Genomic DNA, 15843 nt, shown 5'->3' with positions numbered 1-15843 from the left:
CCGGTTCCCTGTAGTCCAGGCTCCAGTCGTCTTGGATTTCACCAAAGCCACGACGATCCAACCCGCCTGCCACGCCTGTTCAAGTGAGCGCGTCCCAGCCACATCGCTGCCTGGTCGGTCGTGATCTGTCGTAGTAGCTCGTGTAGTTTAGGTGGTCGGCGTCGGTGGCCGCTCGCTATCGTAGTTCATTGTTGCTGTGATGGTGTGGCTCTAGCCGGGCCTTGTCTGTCTGGGGTTTTCCTCCAGATTTTCGACACTCCTGCCCAGCCCTTCCCACTGTTGTAGCCGGTTCTTCGTTGCATCGGCCCGCGCAGCTCGGTCCTCCTCGTTGAGACCAGTCAGCGCCAGGCTCTTGGCCGGGGAGCCCGATCGGGGATCTGGGGTAAGCCTCAGACATTGCTGTAGCACGCGGAGAAGGGATTCTTCTGGTGCACCGCACAAGCGACGCGTCGGATCCACGCCGAATAGCTCGTGGCGGCGTTGGTTTGGGAGGGGAGCGCCAGTTCGGGCTTGAAACACCAGGGTGCTGCCTCTATCTCCTCGGTAGTGTGGTGATGGGCACGGTTCCGGCTTGTGCTGGTAATAAGTGCCAGGCTTTGCTTTTTCGCCAGTGTCCGGCGCCACATAGTTTTTTTCAGTGTCATTGATTTTCTCGATGACTGCCTTGCGCCACTCTGCCTCTGTCTTAGTGCCATGGTGTTTTGAATTTTGGCTGTATTTTGTGTCTAGGGACGTGTATTTCCGAATCCAAGCCATCTTGATGTTTGTGTGTCTTAGGTGTAGGTACATTCTGTCACTGTGATTTCGGTTTGCCATGAATTTGGGCCTGCTGGCGTATCGTAATTTGGACCGCACCTGTCTTGCCTCGTACGAGGACCAGCTCATTTCCGCGCTTACTGCTACATTTGCAGTGGCTATGCTGCCTCCTAGCAGCCAGCGGCCTTGTTCTGTTTGATGACGCTCAAGGCATTTCTTGGTTTCACTGGAGTAGGGCAGCGCGCCATCTGCGTATGTTGCTGCTAGTACTGCTATTCCCTTCCATAGTGCGCGTCAAACAGTTTATTGGTTGTATGAATGTCTGCCCAAATGCCAGATGCGGCCTTTGAGGCGATTAGATTTCTTGTTGTTTACTAATGTGTTTTGGCGCGGATCCAGAAAATTTTGTTAGTCGCTGAGAGTCACGCTCACGTATCTGTATTCCGATGTCTTTTTTATGTGGTTCCCTGGTAGAGTGAATTCGTCGCTAGTGTTGTTTGTGTTTATTCTCTCCCATCCACTGTGTTTTGTCAGTGTTGAATGTTAGCTGGTCGTATCCTGCAACTTAGGAGCAGATGTCGGGCTAGTGTTGGAGGTCAGCTGCTGATTCTGCTAGCAGCACAATACCGTCAGCGAATGCCAGACATGAAATGTTGGTGTATTCTTTTTGCTTGTCAGTTGTTATCGGGGACAGACGGAGACCTGGTCCTTTGTCTAAAGTTTGGAGGAGTTGTGTCATGTATAATAGGGTTGGGGACAACGGGCTAGCATGAAAACTGTCCATATATGTCATCAGTGCGTAGCAATATGGTGGCGTCCATGAAAAAAACTGTCTATACGTAGCAAGCGCGCTCGTGCACGTCGAGTTCAAAAATATGGAACGGCCAACAAGGACCAGCGCCGAATGAGCGAGCATGCGAACGAGAGAGAGACAGATTACAAAGAAAGTGCGTTCACTTGCCAGAGATAGAAGCAGCTGGATTGTATTGGCACAGGTCATGTTGTCTTCTTCACGCCACTGATTTTCAGGGCGCTATACTTTGATAGTGCGCAAGAGCTCATTTTTGTTTCTATTTGGTTCGAGGCGGCGATGCTGAGAATAAACGCAGCGTGCACTGCTTTACGGAAGCGTGCACCAAGGTCAATCATGTTTGTTATCAGCTTGTGGGCGAAGCCCTCCAGTGATATAATTGACGTCCCTGCAAATTCTGTCATATAATCCAACTACCTACATCTCTGACTTCTAAACTGTGTTCTCCTTCTCTTGGCCCCTATTATATTACTCCATTAGGTCATCGGTCATCTGCTCTACAAAGATAAGGGCAGTGGCCCTCTGTGTCACTACTACATCAGTTATGCGTACTTCATCCGTAGATCGTGGCGTGAGTGGCAGCCTTCGTCACCAAACGTGCACCATGCATATCATGATCATCACGTTTTCGTAACAAGAGCAGTTGCTAGGAAAGCTATGTATACCATAGTTGTTTAGGTGTAATTTATATTTGTACACTGCATTCGTGTAGATCCTGCTGCATTGCTTGACGTCCCATGCAGCGGAAATTGGCAAAGCAATTTCCGCGTGGTGTGGCATAGAGGTATGGCATGGAGTTATTCTTAGGTTTGTTATATGCACAAAACTAGATTTTCGCAACACGAGAGCTCACCTAACCAGTTTTGCGCTAACTAAGAATAGATTGTGGTCGCGTACAAGTATTTTTGTCCTTGAGAGGCTCTTGACGCGAAGCACTTTCCTGCACCTCCTTTCCCTGCTCGTTCAGCAATCATTCTTGCAGATTGCACTTGCCAATGACCAGGAGGAGGGATTCCACCTTTCCTTAATAAAATTCGGCAAAATCAAGGGGGTGCATTACGATGTGAGGAATGCATAAGTAGCACGATATATTCACGGCTCTCACTGGTTCCTATATATTTGTTCATTTAGCAGACGTCACATGAGCGATGTCCCTAGTTTGCTTCTTAACCTATTGCTGGCAACGCACGTGCATTAACAAATTCATAATTCTTGCGCCTGAATCCACCGTGTACTCCTAAATCTGGACACTTGTGGTTCTAACTGACAACCTCAGGAAGGAGTGCTAACAGCCCGGGGTTCGCTGCCACAAAGAGCTTTGTTTCTTTCAAGCCTTCCCACATGATAGGTATAATTTTTACATCATAGCGCATCAGCAGCCTAAACAAAGTAGCTGAAACCATAAGTTGAGCATTGGGTCATTGATATACAGTGAAGTCAAATGGCCACAAGTATAGTTCTCAAATCTGGTAATTCAGTATTTCGGTTGTGACCTCTTGGTCGGTAGGTGAAAAAGTGGATGATCGCATAACAGTGTCCGTTTCGTACATTCGAAGTATAATGCCAAAGCATAGAACTGCAAGCGCTCCCTTTTTGGAAAGCGTGCAGTCAACCATCAAATGACTGAAATATATAACTATTATTCATCAATGAGACACCAATCCCAGCCTAGCCTTTCACGGCGTTTCTGAGACTGAACTGTGTCTGTGTCATCGTCACAGGCGTCCCGGTGCAGCTGCAATAAGCAAATGCAATATGAATAAGGGAAGGTCAGCACAGAATTTTGCACCAATTCATAATGAGTAATCTAGCATTTACATTCTACTCAAACGCTTATTCTTTATGTGTGATATCTGCGAGGTTACCTTTCTTTTGATGTGAAGCGCTTTCTGAAAGGCCTAACATGGTCTGCTAGTCCTAAGAGCGCTCAAACTGAGTGGATATCACGTGCTTGAACTGCGTGAGAGGCCATACCTTATCAATGGAATCGTGCTCTTCCTGGGCCTGTCGAAAACACTACAAGAGACGGAACTTTGCATGGTTGGGTGTTTTTTGGTCTAGATGAATCGCAAGTGCCGGACGACCATGCAAATATAGCATTGCACTCGCATGGTTTTCTAGACCTTTTACTCAGACTTGCACGCCACGAATTACATGTAAAAAATTACTTGAAATCAATTGTGCGTTTGGTAATTTTGTAATATAACAATTACTTTGCTTACTCGGTAAAGCTGACTAATTGTATCTTTTTTTTCAGTCATCAATTACATGTAACCAGTTGTATTTCTCTCTCACCGTTGAGCGCTTAAATTTGGCAGGAAATATACTGTGTTGAAGGGGATGACAAGATGTGAATGGGTTACCTCCTTCCGAGAATCCGTGTCCAGTAGTTACGTCTCGATCACCCGAATATGGCGGGCTTTAAGATTTGCCCACCTCTCTTGGAAACCCGACCTCTCAGCTTTCTTCGTATAACTTTCTATCTCACACTCGTGCAAAAGCTTTTAACGGCCTTCATAGACGCTAAGAGCTGCTGCCTAATTCTCCTTCAATTAGTGGAGTTTATGATTCTCTTATAAAGACAGATGCTTTTGGCCGTTTCAATCTTATGTTTCTTTCTGTTTTTATGCACATGACATATATCGACCTATTTTTGCGATTTAACACACGAACAATATTATTATGTCTGAATAACATGCCGCTTTATAATGAATTACAGTACACATCTGGCCACATTTTCAAGGAACGTGAACGTTTGCTAGCTTCTGTTTCTGATGAGCATCAGAAATACTGATGCTCATCAGTATTTCTTTTAATATAGGCCTTTCACGTGGTCCCACACTTCATTGCAGTTGGCCTTCATGTTATTTTATCCGCCTCGTGGTCCGCTCCGCGCCAGAACATTAATGAAAAGTAGTAGTGGAAACCATCCTGCTTCCAAACTCCTAATTTCAACTACACCACTGTCATTATTAGGCTGATTTCTCTGTTTTGATTAAGAGTGAGCGCGCGGGTGCCTTAAGCTCGGAGCCCTTCCCCAGGATGCATCATCGCGCCGAACTAATAGCTCTTGTTTTTCTGCATGAAGTCCGTGAGTGAAGTCACCTTTGTCCTGATGAAGGCTATTATAGCGTCTTTCGCCTCATCTGGGAGGTACGTACAGGGGAAAAAGCGCCGCCGTGCTGAGACTCAGTGGGGTTGTGTACCACGTCCTCGGAGTCGTTTTCCCCACTACCAGGACCATCGCTGCCGTGACCTCCTGGATGTTGTCTCTATTGAGGACGTCGAAGTACTTCTTCGAAGAGCGTATCCACCCATCGATTTCCTCTTTCGTAAAGTCAGCGACCTCTGCACAGTTTCTTCTTAGGTCGTCGGTGGTGAACTGCTGTGAATACGAAAAAGCGGTGATGTTCGTCCTGCAGAAGAGGTGGGAGGACTGGATAAATCGAAAAAAATGATATAATTACACTGAAAGGGCTCCTTTAGGATCTCGCAGCAAGGCCGTGGCTTGAGAAGTGCTGTAGTCAGGGTCTCCTGATTAAGTTTTTGAACTGTGTGCCTTACTCGATCCCTGGCTCAAAAGCGCACCCCGCCACAGGATTACGTTTCTGTGTTCCTGCAGTTCCTTTATAATGGTACACTCTAGCTCGGCACCCGAGTGTTCACGCATGTATTACACACATTTCCGCACCCCCAGCTAGCATCCATGGGTTGTACACGGTAACTGAATCCACATGGTGTGCATATCAGCAGCTGAACAACGCAATCCCTTTAAGTCACCGCATTGCTTGGGGCCTCTAGAATGTAAATTCATGCTCTTTGAGGGCCAGTTCAAATGCACTAAAGCTATGGAAATCTATTAGTGTGCGAATGTCGCACATCGCCTTCAGCAACAAGGAGCTGCGCTGAGCCATTCGTAACTCACTAGCGCACGCCCCAGCGAAACACTCGAATACTTGCTGTTTGTACGCCAAACTTTCAGCATATTTCGCTGTGTTAGTAGTTAGTGTTAGCTGATTGGTAGCTATAGTTTTTCGCACACGCATATTAGCTTAATTAGTCGGAAACTACTTAAAAGATGGGCGGAAGGAAATACCATGCATGCGCCAACGTCAACTTCGCCTTTGCATTCCGAGATAATATTGTATCTTCATTGTTTACCTGGCAGAGAGCAGATCAGCCTGTACCGTAAACCTTCAACAAAACGTGACTTTCACAGCGGGCGACTGCACGGAATATATGAAATCCAGCTGGTCTACCACGTATGAGTCAAATGTGTGTTGCAGCTGGATCAGCCTACATGCTTTGCCTTTCTGCATACGTCGGTTTATGAGTAATTTTATTTCTAGTTGAAACTGTGCCGTCTCCTTCGCATGTACTTTAGGATATGCAATGTTCTGGCAGTGACTCCACTTCGAGTTTCTTTCCATGACACGTCCTTGAAAGAAATAGGGCTTAAAAATGACTCGACAGCATCACTGTGCTGGAACCTCCATTACCAAGTGAGGATACGACATTAAAGACAAAGGCAAAGTAATAGAAGTAAATAAAGAATACTAGGCGTTCTCTGCTAAGTAAAGCGACAATTTTGGAAACATGCAGAAATGTAGCAAGTTGTCAATGCTCTTCCAGAAAGTTACCGAGAAAAGAACAAAGGGTAGATCATTTTATACACGCATTTATGCAAGTTTCAACGAAACAAAATATTCAAAAGTTGGTTAGGTGAGAAAAATAAACAATAAGAAGTACTGAACCGTAGGGGAGTAAATACACATGCAATGCATAATAAAAATAATTATGTTATCATAGGGATGATCTTCCTGCAGCATAATAAGTATACTAACGAAACGTAGGAAATAGTAATAACATACGAAAATGTAGCGGTATAAAAGCACAATTCCAAATTTCTGTACCAGTTGATCAATTTGGTTCGAGCCGATAAACACCGCAAGAACTTCTACACATCATTGACGTTTATTCGGGCATAGTTCATTGACGCTACAGACAGCGCGATACGCTTGTGTATTGAAATATTTGTAAATTCCGAGGAGATATATATTGACCATTATATATTGGTCATTGTATATTGGTCACTGTCACTGGTCAATTGACCATTCGGGGCGACATGACTGGAAAGCGGGAGTGCATTGCACCCGGTGTAATGTTCATCGAATGGGTACATATTGACGGTACCTGAAACTGAAAGCAGCCTGCAAACTTTGTAAACTCACTTAAATGCAGAGAAGCAGATATAAACACACAGCCAATATCTGCTAGTCGCGTTGCATATTTGTCAGTACCGTTTTTGAGCAAAACTAAAACTTCCGCAAACGTTCAAGAACCAGCACCGAGTTTTTCTTTAGGTATGCACAGAAAGTAAATGGTAGACATAGGCAATAAGAGAACAATAAGAGATTCTCATACAAATAGGAGACAAAGAAGTTGACCTAATAGGTGTTAAAACACTATTGTAAAATTATTCAACGCTACGAAGCCGGAGAAGCATTATGTCGCAAAAACATGCGTGGAAGCAGCTATCAGAAACAAATGGAACACAAATATGTCTAGAAAACACTCAATAAGGCTAAGACTGCCCCACAACACTCTGCATTTCGGACCAATGAGAACAACAAACATGAAACCCAGTGCTGACAGCATGCCAGAGCAAAATAAAGCCACGGATACAAACTCAAAGCAAACAAGGATGGGCGCCAGGCAACTAATCCAAACCGTTCAACTTGCCCTCGAAAAGGCCAACTGTAGTTAAACTGTCAGCCATCTGTTGGAATAGTGTTCGTGCTTTCCAAGGTCGGTCACAGTGTGTGATATCGGCGATTCTATTGAACCACAAGTAGTTGCAACTCGAAAATTCAGCGTCCTTCAGTCCAGAAGCACTCCTTGTTCGCCTTCCACTCACTGTCACCGTCGTCGTAATGCTCCTTCTTCCAGACCGGGACGCGTCTCTTCAGCTCGTCGATGGCATACTTCGACGCCTCCATCGCCTCCTGGCGGTGCTCGGAGGAGACTGCTATGAGCACGCTCGGCTCGCTCAGAGGAACGTCTCCCAGCCGGTGCACGATGGCGACGTTCTTCACGGGCCAGCGTTCGCGGATTCCTTCGCAGATGCGCAGCATTTCTCGCTTCGCCATGGGTGCGTAGGCTTCGTAGCTCAGCCTGGACACCCGCTTACCGTCGCAGTGATTTCGCGTCGTTCCCAGGAAAACCGAAATGGCGCCGCAGTCTTCCGACCCCACCCTTGTCAGAACAGCCCCGACCTCTAGTGCGGCCTCTGATAGTTCTACGTGATTCATGGCTCGCTGATTGAAATAGATGAGCCTCTGAGTCACACTGTTGTCACTAAGGCAGGAATGAAACCTCTTTTCACTGTCAAGTCACGTAATGCACTCGTGCATATCCTCTTTGTCAACTGTAAGTCCCACTTGATTTCACAGGACCATTAGTTTCTTGATCATCTATTTCTTAGTTCTATATTTAAGATCGCTGTCTTCAGCGTTGCCGGGGCACTGGACTTACGGTATAATTCATTCCCAGATATCAGTTCATTGGGTCGGTGGAGAGCTTTACGCGTCTTGTACGATCCCGAAGGCTTCCAGGTCACCCACCAATGATGGCAGGAATGAAGGCTACCTCGTCCCCTTGCCTGAGTGTCACCTCGAGGCCAGGCTCTATGTACGACTCGTTCACGGAAATGACGGCACTGTGCTCCAGAACTGCGAGCCTTGGGTACGCTTCGAAAATCGCCTGCTTAAGTTGGTCAACGTCGCGCAGCGCGGCTGGTGCGAGAAGCGAAGCCTCGGAAGTGCCGGCAAGCTCTCGGGCGTTGGCGAACAGCAGCAGGCGTACGGAAACCTTTCCGGGCATGGCACACACGCAGGCGAAAAGCTGCGTAGTGACGGTGCAATGGCGGTTCTATGTTGTCGGCACTCGAAACGCTACCAGATGCGCACCTGGATGAACCGTCAACATCCGTTCCCGTCATCCGCTTGCCGAGGTCGACTGGGAACAGTGTAGAGGTTGCTAACTGAGTCCACGCAGCGGTACACATGTGTAGTAGAGGGAGATGTACGCTACTTTAATGTGATGCTGTAGTGCGCTGAAGTCTATTGTAGGAAATGAGCACAAACAGGTGTTTGGAGGAGACGCGCACGGTGCTAGGCACACTGACCCAACCCAGTGTACGCTTGTGCAGGAAAGATGGCTTTTGCGAGAAAAAAAAAAAGTCTGTGCCTTTGCAGCATTTACGGGCTGAAGGCATGGCCATCGCAATACGTTGTATTTATTGCAATGTATGCTTCAATAGATTGCAAAGAAGTAAACCATAAGGTAAAAACATTTCACTGACATACACGCGATGCTTAAAAATATACCATTCAATCTACTCACAAAAGTCGAACACGTAGGCCGCCAACACCGCTTAAAAAAAGAACTCTGCCGATGTAGATGGTGCGGAAAATTCAAGTGCAGAAACAGGCCATCCACAATTTATTTTTCTAGACATGTTCTTCATGTGTCGTGCAATATTTCTTGCATGAATATATAGAATTTTATATGCCAGTTGGAAGCTTGCATGCAGCTTAACCTTCAGTGAGTTAAAATATTTTTCTCCTGATGATGACATGCAGCGTCATCTAATGCAAGTTATGCTGTATCACTTGCTTACCGAGGCATTCACAAAGGCAAATTTTTTTCTCGTTATAGTAACTGACACCCTGGCCCATCCCGTGCATAGCTGCAATAAGACGACAGCGCATTTCACAAATGTGGGTCCTTCCTTTCGTGCAAAGATTTAAGTGGACTACGCTGTCTTAAGGACTCAGTTCTCTGTTCCTAAATGAAACTGAAAGCTACAATGCAGGCGTTTTATCATCTTTAGGCACTACGAACCTATGAACGAAATCCGATCATTCTGCTCACTGCTTCTCTCATTGGCCACATTTGCAACGCTTAATGATCGTCAGTAATCTAGTAGTATGTTTGGGTAGTATGTTTGGACATTTAGATGCACGTAGTTGGTGCACTTTTTTGAGAGCAGATATTCTACATTCAGTTCGTCAAGTTGCTTTGGTTATTCCTCTTAATAGCGTTACTTGTATGTGACATGCTTACACTACATTCCACATTTACCTAATTGTAAGTGGTTGGGAGATCCATGACAAGCATATTTCATTCTTTAATCTCACGCATTCCATCAGTCTATCGATATAAATGTTTATTATTATTATTATTATTATTATTATTATTATTATTATTATTATTATTATTATTATTATTATTATTATTATTATTATTATTATTATTATTATTAAAAGCTCACTTTCATGCTTCATGTTCACGTATGTTAAATGAAAAAGTTTCGATGTATGACGGCGTGTTGCCTGTGGCTTAGACCATCATCCTTCTCTTAGCTGCACCAACTAGGCGGAAGAGACAAGGCAGTAGGAAAGCTGTGGCAGTGAGAATATTTCAAGACAGACGACTCTAATTGTAATAGGCTGCACAAAGACTGGGCAAACAAAGAATCAGCAGCCTCAAATGCTGGTCATCCGAGTTGGCTTCACCTTTTTTGTGCATTGAAACTGGCACCAAAGGCTTCGCAGCTTGTGCTTGCCCACTGCATCATACATTGCCAGGAGAGAGAGAAAGCAAGGAGAGGAAAGACGGAGAGGTCATCCAGACGAGAATCCGGATGCTTAGCACGCAGTGGCAAGGTTCGCACTGAACACCGTGAGCTGCACATAACAACAATATTTAAAAATCAAGGGAAGCACTGGAGGTGCATACCATATTTCGGCTTGAAATGGTGGTTTTGAGGTCTCATTTTGGCGTTGTGAAGCTTAGCCAACGTTTCACGCGTACGTGAGGAACATAGGTATAAATGACATCTCCGTGCCCAAATGTATCAAGCACTTAGCGTTGTGCTTTTCATTAAATTTATTGAATGCTTCCATGCTTGAATGCTGAATTGAGAAGTACTTGAATGCTTAGCTAAGAGTAGATCAAAACTACACGTAACTATGCTACAATGCTGAAAATAGAAAGAGTAGTTTCTGTGAACAAAAACTGCTTGTGACGCCACCTGTCTCACTTCAACAAAACATTATGAGCGCAGTTCTTCGCTGTAACTGTTACAGTTGACACCATATTTCTTTTTCCGAGAAAAAATTTCATCTGGTGCCGCATCAGACAGCGAACACTTCGGGTTTATTATGCGCAAAACATAAGGGGGAGTGGGAGGGGGCAAGCGCTGTAGTTAAATGGGGCTTAATGAATTTGCCACAAAAGGAAACTTCTCGCCAATATTTAAGTACAAAAGAGCCAGAGCCAAAACAACCATTCTTCCCTGGCTCTATAACTTACGCAAGATTTGGCATATGGTGCTGAGTTACCAGGCTTTACCAGTGCAACTACTGTTATGACCCTAAAAACACCTTCATTTAATGGCCTCCATGGAGGTGTTCTCTGAATGCCTACACTATCATTACAGGCCATAAGATGTTGTAGGCAATTTACTAAGACTGTGGTGATCAGAACACTGTGTTGTAACCGTTCTCATTCATTGGCATAACTGGGAATCAGAAACAGCTTGGAAGGACAAACATTCCACTACTGTGTCTTGTTAAACTGTGCTCGTCTTGGTTTCTCTGCCATAATAGCTATGAACCCTACGTAGGTAAGCTCGCACTACGTCTATACGTTCCAGACAAAAACTTACTTGCAGGCTTGCGGCATGACCGAGATGATATCGACGCCCTTTCCATAGCACTCTCGGTGGAGTCCATCAACCATGGGCACTAGAGCGTGCTTCGTCATCGAATATGGTGTTCCCATGGGCATCGTTACGTATCCTGATAAAGAACAGGCTTCACAAGTCAGAAGTGCGTCACATTTTCCAACGATGAACAGAATTTATCCTAATGCTGCGATATGAAACAAATGGGCCACAGAATGTCTTTGTACATGCAGAGGTCTTATAACGTTTGGCCATGGCTGTGAGCCACCCCTACTTGTAGTAAAGTAATGGCCAGCAGCGTAATAGTGCATAAACTGGGCATGGATGGACAGTTTTTAGGAATTAGCATGGGGATTATTTGGCGGCTTCTCAATGTTCGCGCTTCTGTTTAATCTGGTGACTACCTTTCAGAACCCCGATGGTCTTTCGGATTCAAGTGTGCATCATTTACAGATTGAGCAGTGATATCAAGATCAGAACTTGGATGGAGATACATTCACCATATCTAATTAAATAATGCAATCATAATGGCAAGATCCGTTGCTTATCGTAGTTTCCTTATCGTCCTCCTTTCGTACTCTGTCTTTACCTTTTCCAGAGTAACACGTAGACGGTCCCAGTTAATAAGGCAAATATCTTTAGTTTTAAAGGGAAGTCTTCCTCTTGAACAAGGCGAATTGGGAGAATACGCCTAAAACGCATAAATATGTTCAGTAACAAACTGCGGGACTGGTTCGAACGAAACTTGTTGTCTTTGAGAGAATAAGTTATTTTTTAGTGACTGCGGAAAGCAGAATTGCGGTTTAGCACACGCAATTTTTGACAAAGCTACCCAGAAAGTGGCAAGCTGAAAAAGAATGCAACACATGAAATTACAACAACGAAAAAATTTCATTGTGTCAAAAACAAATATAGCAGTTCTGTAAACTGCATGTTAGAGCACGTAAAGCGCATACATCTCATGTGTAATCTTATAGGCAAAGTTAAATGGCGCCAATCTATTGAAGGCTTTGCCACCCCGTCACGTCGAGGTACGGCTAACCAAACAAGTCGCACTGAAAATGCTGCTGCTTCACGATTCTACTGCAGCTCTGGATCGAAAAGGGTGCGGAAACACGAGTTTGCGCTCGCCATCTTTCTTTTTCTTCTGTTTTATTTCTTTTTATTTTTTGTTCGCTTGGAGGGGCGCAGCACGTACACAATACCTACCCTCACACGTTTACCGCAAAATGGCTCCGTCGCGCCAAGGTTTCCCGATATATTTGTCGCCAGAAAAATACGTGCAGGGGCTTCGCGTCTCTAAATAGTTGGCACGAAGACTCTTCAGCGGACGAAAGTCTTCAGCGGTTCTCATTTCATTCCGGAGGCACCGGAAGCTTCTGAAACGCTTTCTCAAAACAAATATATAGCCTAAAGTTTGTCCCCCAAATCACGGAAAGGAACGTCTTATTTTTGTTATTTAGCCTCGTCTTCCTTAATGTCATCTTTAGCCCGTATTCGCTGATTGTATATGAGCCTTAGCGCAGGACACATCTGAAGTTATTCATGCACCCATATCGACACGCTTTTTTTTTACCGTGCTCGACGAAATGCAACAAGGGTACGTATGGCGTCTGATTAGTATAGCTCTCCGTCAGCGTGAACACGTTCTTTCCTCCTAAAACCCCAGTGATTTCCTAAAACAGTGGCGGAACCAAGGTTGCTGTTGCTACGTCAGTGGCCGCCTTGAGCCTTCAGTCACGGGAGGGTTCAAGGAAAAAAAAATAATAATAAGAAAGGAAAACCAATGCCGCTGTAGCGCACCCAACGGCAAGCGGTTCAAGGACCGATGCCCCTCGTGTCACAAAATTGAAGGAAGTTGCTTCTGCTACAACCACGTGCCGCGTGCACTCTGCTGTACGGCGGCAGCCATATGAGAGTGCACTTGGCGCATGTCGGTGCTGACCCTGTCCAGGTTCTCCTCTACTGTGGCACGTGGACGTGCCAGGGTTGCAAATGAAACTCCTTATTTTCGCACTCGGTGATTTCGAACGATGGCCACCAACCAATGCAAAAGAAGCGCAGCAATGAAGCCTGAGCAGGAAACGAGTAAAACCTTACGCGGAAAACACTGGCAGAAGCATTAAAAATGGAGCTGTGAAATACACAAGTGCTTCCTCAATTACCTGGTCAAGTGCCCGAGGTAGTTACTTGACTTTCTCCCCGTTCTCTACTTCTCTTTCTTTTTTTTCACCTCCTCTTTATTTCCCACCGCAACGGCACATTGAATTCTTAACATCCTGGCCTTTTTGTGAGTCGCTTTTTGTCTCAATATTTCCGTCTGGCAAAACACACCGTGGTGGTTAAGCACCGACAGGGTTCTCGGTCATCTCACCGACTAAAATGGCAAAGCCAAAAATATGGCAAGCTAAAGAAATTGACAACAAAGCGCTAAGCTTGATTGGATTCAGGTTCGAAAGATTTAGCTATACTGACTTAGAATACAGTTTCTAGCCCTGACTTCATGTATGCGAGTACCACATACGGTGTAAATGAAAATTGGAAAAAACCTTATTTAGCTCAGATTGTTGCAGGAACTGCACATTTAAGTCCTCTAAATCGACGATGAAGGCTATAGTTTTCTCTTATCTCACGTAAATTACAAAGATTGAATGGTAATCCACCGCTTTGTTCTTTTTTTTATATCACTGTTGATTCGACAGCTCGCTGGCCTTAAGCAAGAAGGCTTCGGCTGGTGTATAACCCCACATTGGATTGTCTTGGCTGATGACGGCAAATAAATTAGTCATACAGAAGTTAGCGCCAAAAATTGTGCGCGATTATAGTATCATCCAAAAATTTTGCTAATATTCAAAGTTCGTATGCTGAAGGCACTTCCTTCGTGAGATATTGTTTTCATAAGTTTTGTGTCACTTCCTTTTTCAGCTGCAACAAATGCAAGAAAACACGGCGACCGCGAAACCTTTACTATATTAAAAAAAAAAACGCGTCCCTTAAGCGCACCCTAGACCCGGTGTCACAAAACTCCGTGGCTCCTATTATAACGAAATTTAGTGTTTAAGAGCGTCCGCAAACAGCAAACATTACAAGCTGTGGTACTTTAAAGTGAAGCTTTCCTTACCTACCTTACCGTGGTTTTGCGTGTCATGTGGCTCACCTAAAAGAGATCGTTTAATAAAAACTGCACCAATCCTGTCAATAGTGTAACCGAAGGTACTCATTCTGTAGGCCGATCCTGACAGCAAGCCTTGTGTGAGTTCTCGTAAGAGTTTTGTCATGTTTATTTTTTTTTACCGGGCCAATCCAGTTGACGGTGCAATCGATGGCGTGGAAAGACCAATCCTGATAGTACCATATAATCGCAGTCACTAAAAAGGCAGAGTATGTGGACCTAGCTCATTTGCCGTTTTCTGCGGGATTGGCATTGGTTTCTCATGGAATAGACGTAGCTGTGTACCACGCTCAGTTCAGCGACACATGGAGGGAAGGCACGAATATCTGTGATATAGCGCCAAGAAGTTTGAATTAAAAAACAACAGTTGCGCTGGATCGCGGTGGCAGAGTTTTTATGTACGTCTTTGCCGTCCTAAAATACACTTACAAACAGCTCTGTCGAGAGGTTCAATTGGTCATTTAGTGTAACAAGCATTCTTTGGACACTTCAAGCACTTTTCGCTGTGGCGGCTTCTGTCTTACCTATGTCTCGGTGCGACTTTCACAACGCTACCCGTAGAAGTCATAATGCGGTCTCTTCTAGACAAAAGTTTTACGCCAGCAATAAGTACCTGTGCAACCCAGCCATAGTTCACTCACGGTCGAAGATGCTGCAACCTAAATGTACAATACCAGTGTCATAGAACTGGTACTGGTACGGCTCGCGCATGCACTTAATGTAGACGCGCAGTGACCTTGATGAAATGAATTAAGTTCTGTGGTTTTTGAGGCGCTAGAATGAAGGTCCATCTAAATAGGTCGCGCAACTTGGAACGAAAGGCGTGCCAAAACCTATCGCCAAGGATATCACTTACTGCTGCACGATTGAAGTGCGACTAGATGAAGGGGGGACAAACAATGAAACTAGAAAACCTATGTGTAAAAAATAATACTCTAAAATTTTTGATCATAATAGTGGCATACGAGTAGATTTTCTGTTTCAGATATTTTTCCTGCACTAAAAGAACAAATGCTTATTTGTTTTCTATATCACAATTTACTCATTATTCCTTGGCGACCCCTATGAATCAGTGATTCTGGCGCAAGAGTTGGCAAGGTTTAGCAAACCAGCTACTATGTCGTGGGGAGTGATTGCTCACTTGAACGCGGCGGCTTGCAGCCATTTCGTCCAAGTTCTTTATTTTTATTTTTATTTCCCTGCGTGTTTGTTCAGAGTGTGGCATGCGCTTCGCTTCAAATTTTGCGCGACCTAGCGCGCGGCATTCGTTGGCGACAGGTGCGAGTGCAGGTTTTTTTTTTTATCGTGCAAGTTCCCGCTGCGGCATCCGACGTGCTTGTCTCGTCGTGACGA

The sequence above is a fragment of the Dermacentor albipictus genome, chromosome 10 (assembly GCF_038994185.2).
Source record: "Dermacentor albipictus isolate Rhodes 1998 colony chromosome 10, USDA_Dalb.pri_finalv2, whole genome shotgun sequence".
NCBI classification, from domain to species: Eukaryota; Metazoa; Arthropoda; class Arachnida; order Ixodida; family Ixodidae; genus Dermacentor; species Dermacentor albipictus.
This window is presented reverse-complemented; position numbering follows the sequence as displayed.